The sequence below is a fragment of the Gavialis gangeticus genome, unplaced genomic scaffold (assembly GCF_001723915.1).
Source record: "Gavialis gangeticus isolate Ggan-Ray unplaced genomic scaffold, GavGan_comp1, whole genome shotgun sequence".
In the NCBI taxonomy this organism is placed as follows: domain Eukaryota; kingdom Metazoa; phylum Chordata; order Crocodylia; family Gavialidae; genus Gavialis; species Gavialis gangeticus.
In genome coordinates this window covers 45,042,925-45,049,521 of record NW_017729032.1, presented here as the reverse complement: position 1 = coordinate 45,049,521, position 6,597 = coordinate 45,042,925, and positions in this window count along the sequence as shown.

The window sequence follows — 6,597 nt, the reverse complement described above, 5'->3', positions numbered from 1 at the left end:
GGTGATTTCTGGCATACAGTCTCTTCTTGTGCTGGGCTCTCATAAGCAGGAGGCTCATACACATCAGCTGTAATTAAAAACTTCATTTTCAAATATGATTCACAGTTGCTTCCTGATGGGAAGTGTTTGTTTCTTATCTCTTGTCAATTCTCAGCTTGCTTGCCAAACAACAAAGATGTAGTTTTCATTTGAGAACTGGGATTTTAAAAGATGACACTCATACATTCATAGACGGTAATGTCTTTTATAGCCTCTTCTTTTTCCTATCCCTCTCCCCACATTTTTTCCTTTGCCCTTCCCTCAATCATACTGTGCCACAGCAGTTCTCTCTCTGGCCTAAGAGAGCTGGGCACAGTTTGCTCAGTGCTACTCTGTGCATCATCCACAGAAATACTGAGAAATCCAAGAAAACATTAGGATTGTGCTGAAAATGCTAAACAGCAAAGTTGTTAATTCACCTCTTCTTAACTGTATGTCCCAGACTATAGATGATACAAGAAACAAGCACTTAAACTACCACTGGCCACTACAGGACACCATTTCACTGTGCAGGGGCAGTATGGGAAGAAAATGTGTGTGGGGTACTGTGGCATGGCCACACCCATACCACTGACTCACTGAGATGCAGGTGGTCAGCCTGGGAACCAGAGAAAACCTGTGTCCACACTGAAGGGGCTGCACAAGCCTGTGGCCCAAATCAGCCGGGACCAGGTGGCCAGGCTATAATCTGGGCAGCTGGTGCTGTGCTGGCTGGAAGGGCAGCACCAGCTGGCCCAGGACCCAGCAGAGATGACCTAAAGGACCAGCCGGGTAGAAAAGTAGGGAACCACACCAGAACTCCAGGAGTGGAGCCACATGTCTCCCCTTCTGCCAGAGCACCCCAAGAGGAGCTGGCTTCTCCCCCCACTGCTGAAGCACATAGAGAGGAGTTAGACACTGGGAACTACCAACATCAGGACTACAGGGACTACACCCTCACCCAAAATCCCACACTGAGTGACCAAGGTCAGGCAGGAAAGAGAGAGGGCAGCTGAAAGGAATTAGACAGAGGAACAGCCAGAGGAGGCAGCTCCCTGATGCAGCAGGAAAACCCGTGGGCTAGAAGCACCCCAGCAGGCAGCTGGCCAGAGATCAAGCCCTGCTTGGAATCAGTGGGGGCTTACCCAGCACCACACCATACCTTGCCAGGAACATGAGTGGGAAGAGCCTGCACAATAGGGGCAACCCACCAGGAGGCATAGGGATCATGATCCACAGGGCCAGAAGTGGTGTCCAGGGCACTGGACTAAACCCACACCCCAGAGATGGGGAAGCTCAGCATGCTGAGGTATCACAGTCCTGCCTGGCCAACAGGTGTGAGCTATGTATGTTACCTCACCGAAGGTATGCCAACACAATTGCACCAAGGCCACCAAAGAACCACTATACCACTTCCCTGCAAGTGAAGGCTAATTTGGAAGAAATAACAATGTTGTAGAGATCAAGAAAGGCCAGAGGCAATGTGATCAGGTGAGCAGGGCATGCCCATGGTCTGTCGGCAGCTACATCGGGCATGGACCTGTCAGGGCTCTGCTTTGCATGAACTCTATGTGGTTACCACCCTGGATAACACTTGAGAAGCAGGGCACGTGCTTAGCAGTGTCTAGACCAACCTACTGTCTAAACCCTTCTGTGTAAGAGGTTCTGCTATTGCAGCACTACTTCATTTCTGAGGTACTAGTAGCAGCAGCAGACTACCTGAGTGGTCATAGATCCAGCCAGGACAAAGACTGCATCTCTTTCAGTCTCCAAAGAATTCAAATGAGAACAAGTTTCAGCATGGGTGGAACTCGAATTTTGAAAAGGGGGTTGCAGATGGTGAGGTGCAGCATCACATATAAAACAGCACATATTTTTCTCAAGGTAAACAGAAACTAGAAGCTTTACTAATATGCTAGAGGTCCAGGGCTGTATTATTCAGTTTAAGATTGAAGCAAAAACAAATATAACTTAATTGGAATGAATTAAAAACAATCTGGAGGGCTGTGAAATAGGCGCTTCATTACCAGAAGCAGCTAATAGACAGCAGAATTGCAAAAGAAGAGACAAAAGAGAGGGTCATTGAAAAGAAGAGAGGGTCATTAACAGTTGTGGAATGAAGAGTTTAAAAAGGATCAGGTAGATTACAATAAGCTATGAAGACAGTTGATTCCCTCAGCACTGCCTGACTGAAAATGCTACTGCCACTGGGTAGAGCAGAAATCAAAGGGGATGTGTAACAGCCCCCACCCAACTCACCTGCCTGTGGCACAGATGCATGGAGCCCACATGGCCAAGCTGGCACCGTGCCAGCCAGAAGTGCATTCCTGATTGGCCCAGAGTCTCTGGGTGATGGGCCAAAAGTTCACTGGAGATGGGGAGAAGGCAGAATGGCAGCCAAGGGACCAGAAATGGCCCTGGCCATTCTCACCCCCAGAAAAGCCCTGAGCACTCTCCCCGCTGCAGGGGAAACTGAGGAGGTGCAAGCCATACATCCCACAAGGAATAGCCGGCCAGTTGCACTCCAAGTGGTAGCTGGGGTGTCAGCTGCATCCCATCCACGGAAGATGCAGGGAGAAGCTGGGAATGCAGTGCCCACCAGGAGTGACAGGAAGATGCCACTGGGAAGCACCGTGGCAGGAAGCACTGAGTCACACCCAGTCTGAGGCACAGCAGAAGCCGAGCACTCACCTGCGGACACCTGTTTGAGGACCCTAGCTCAGCAATTCTGGCTACAGGTACCCAGGGGCCACCCACAGGGGGTAACCAGGGAAGGGCTCCCCAAAGCTGGCCTGAACTGAACTGCAGGGATTTGCCAGCAAGCAGCTGGGAAGGGGCAAAGGCCTTGTGGGGGTGTGAAGGTAGTGAGGCAAAGCCAGACCTGGCCTGGTGCCAACACAGGAAGGGTCTGCCCAGAGAGGGCACCTTCACAAAGGGCCCAAGTGCCCCAATAAGGAAAGTGAGGGGGCGTTAGGCCCAAAGTAGCTCACACCCCAAAAAGCGAGAAGAAGCTTGGGGCAGTAAGGCACCAGTGCCCTGCCTGGCCACCAAGCTGAGCTGTTTTGAGTTCATCTTATCAATTTATTTAACATTCTTGCATAGACCTATATTATCATGAGCAGGAGGAACAGACCCCTAAGAATACCAGTCACAGCCTAACACCATGGGATGCCCCACATAGCGAACACCTCTGATGTCACAACAATAGCAAATATCACCTGAATGAAAAGGAGTGGGGTGTAGGGGAGGAGGAGCCCCACAAAAGACACACCACTATGGTCACATTGGGCCCACAGGGAACCACTGGATCACCTCCAGAGGCATAAGGCAGCTCTGTGCCCTGGGCAGCACTGGCACATGGGGTAGCAACAACTGCCAGGCTGCTTACAGCAGCAGTGGAGCCAGCCAGCAGCTGCAGTGACCGCTATTTTTGTGCCTCTCCCCGCCTCCCGCCCTCCCCTCCTGAGGGCACCTTGAGCTACTACTATCCTGTTTACTCCCTTTTCCTGGTACAGTAAAACTAACTATGTATTTTGGAAACAATGGTGATAAAGCATTGTGTTGGCACTGAATGGTTTTTTCATCAATCTAATGCATACTGTTCTTGAAAGGCAATAACCAGCTGTCTAAGCTGTCTGTTTGTAGGGCTTGCTACAACATATTAATTTTTAAAATATTGCCATAATCAATAACTACACTGGTTAGGAAGATGGTCCAACAGATGCTTTATCAATCTTAACATAAGCCCTACAATTTTGCACATGTCCTTGTATGAAAAGAAATCTCTTTTAAAGCTGGTGGAAAAATATGTGTGCAGTCACTCCTCCATCATTACTGACACATACAGATTGTGTAACTCTTCAATAAAATGTCAAAAGTACTGATAAATTATAAAAGACTAACAGAGCATGATATGAGTAGTGAAAAAGACATATTCTCCATGACTGGTATATTTGATTGCTCAGATATTGACTTGAAATGGGGTATGCATAAAAGGCAGGGGTTTTTTTTAATTTTGACCTTCAATAAAGGGCTCCTTTAATTAATGTAAACTGTAAAGACTCTATTACTTTCACCTTTAAAAAATCTAATTTTCTTGTCTTTAGGGCCAAAGTTTCTCCCCCATATAATTCAGAAACTGCCAGTACAGGGAGCTGGAGAGCAGTCTGCTGCCCTGGTAACCTTGTCTATGGAGGAAAAGGCCATAGGAAACAAGTAGTGTCTGATCTTTCAGTGCCACTTCATGCTGCTGTGCCCGGATGCCATCTGCTGCAATGCTTTGTTCTGTGGCAAGTAGAGCCTTGAGGAAATGCTGGAACACTGCCTTCCTTCCTACACAGCCAACATGTAGTTGCCCCTGTGGTTGCTGGGGCTCTCTGCAGCCATGGAAGACAGGTTCTACTAATTAATTATATACAACTGATACAAAATATGTGTTGATGTCAGACCCAGTTGTAAGACAGCATGAGAACTGCTTGCACTTTCACACCTATTCCTAGTGAAAGTTCTGTCACATGGACAGACAGTCCAATAGGCATGCTGCAGAACTGGGATCCTCTTCCCCTTATTTAAATAGAGCCCCTGATCCTAAGCAACAGCTTATTCACCACATTATGCATAAGGGTGTCTCCACTTCCCTTAGCCTGGAAACCCTCCCCCTTTGACAGGCATGAAGGAAGAGGCAACCCTTTCTCCCACCCAAGGATCTCCTACTTGTGATCTGGTTGCTTGAGGTGGGGCTCACTGGAGCAGCTAGGAAAAGCTGCTAAAGAGAACACACCATCCTCCTGGGACCTTGCCCACTCAAGAGCCTTCTTAGGCACCAGATGCCAATGCTGGATCATAGAAGGAATCACATCTTCTGGCAGGTTCCCTAAACTGACTCCTGCCTTGTCAGTGAAGCAGAGGATTTACATCACTGGTCCAAAATCCTTGTAACCAAGGAAATGTCCAAAACCTGTTCATCTAGCCACCTGGTCTTGTATGACCCAGACAAGTGGAAGTGTAATTAGGGGTGGGGTGAGCAACCAGGGCAACAACCCCAAATACCACTTTTCTTGCAGGGCACAAAAATAGTTATCACCACACTGGTAGGCTGATCATGGTGCCATGATCAGCACCACAGAAGCAAGTGGTACCCTGTGTGTCCCAGATGCCATGCTGCCCTGCTGTGCCTCTGCAGACAAGCCTCCCAGTACCTCTGTCTGAAGAACAAAATATATTCATCCTTGGTCCACCATAACCAACTAATTCTCTGGGAAAGTTGGGGGTTGGGTTCTACCCCAGCAGTAAGCCGGGGTCCACCTTGTACCAAACAAGAGAAAAAGAGGTGGAAACAACATCCCAGGCATTCAGACATCAGGCTGAACAAACTAGCCAAATGTGTCCTTATGGCAGTATCTTGATATTTCTTTTGTTGCACCCTTAAGCACCCTGGTCCACGTTTGCAGGATAACAGAAGATTGGCAGGTCATCACCCACTGTCAGCCTATCCTAGATGTTTCAAGGGACTGTCAGGTTTAGAGATTATGTAGGTGTATTATAGATTCAGAATTATGGTTTCCCCTCTGTAAAAAGTCTAGTTAATTTATCATGCAAACAATTTTCTAAAGAAATAGGAAAGATATGGCTGGTATGAAAAACAGATGTTGTTCTTCCACTGTTTTCAGTGTGAACCAAGAAGGATTTCTGTCCAATTTACAATGTGTAACTTTTTTCTGAATTTCCTCCATTTCCATCAGGAAAAAGCAGATTGTTCTTTAATAAAAGATACATGCACACAAACTAAAATCTCTAGGTTCTCTAAACCACATTTGAACAAAAATAGCTAAGTGCTTATTACAGTGCCAGTGGGTGTATGAGGGAAAAAAAGCACACAAAAGAAAAGTAATTTACCATAGGAACCACAGTTCCCACAGATGCTAAATATTACTCTGGACGGGTATCCAAAAGAAATGCACAACTTGGATCAAATCCATCCCCACGCAGCTTCTACCACTGACGTTACAACTGGAATGATTTTAAGCCCTTGAATATTCTTTCAGTAAATATCATATTAATTATTTAGGTACAGCAATACCAACATCCAAAGAAACATTGTGAAGTTACTGCTAATGGGAAGAAAAGCTGCAAAGCCTACCTAAATAAAAGACAGTCCAATGTAAATTTATGCATATTAGATGCTGATACTCAAATACTGTCTTTAAATACCTTATTTGTGGGGAATCATCACCTCATGTTAATCATAAATATATCAGTCTTAAAACAATAGTAAGACAAAAAGAGCAACAACTGACACAATGATTAGTGACCTAATACAGAGTTCACCACAACTAAAGAAAAGAGCATTCACCCCTCAAGCACACTATACAAATATCCCTTTCCCCAACACCCCCACACAATCCCTGCTATTCATTTTGAGAAGTATATGAAAGAGACAGATTCATTCAGAAGGCACAGACCCACTCACATGATCCCACATGGAAAAAGAGGGACAGGAAGATATATGGATAACAGTACAGAGAGCATTTCCAGGCTATCATGAGTTTGTCACCAGGCACCTTAGTTTCTTTAGCGATG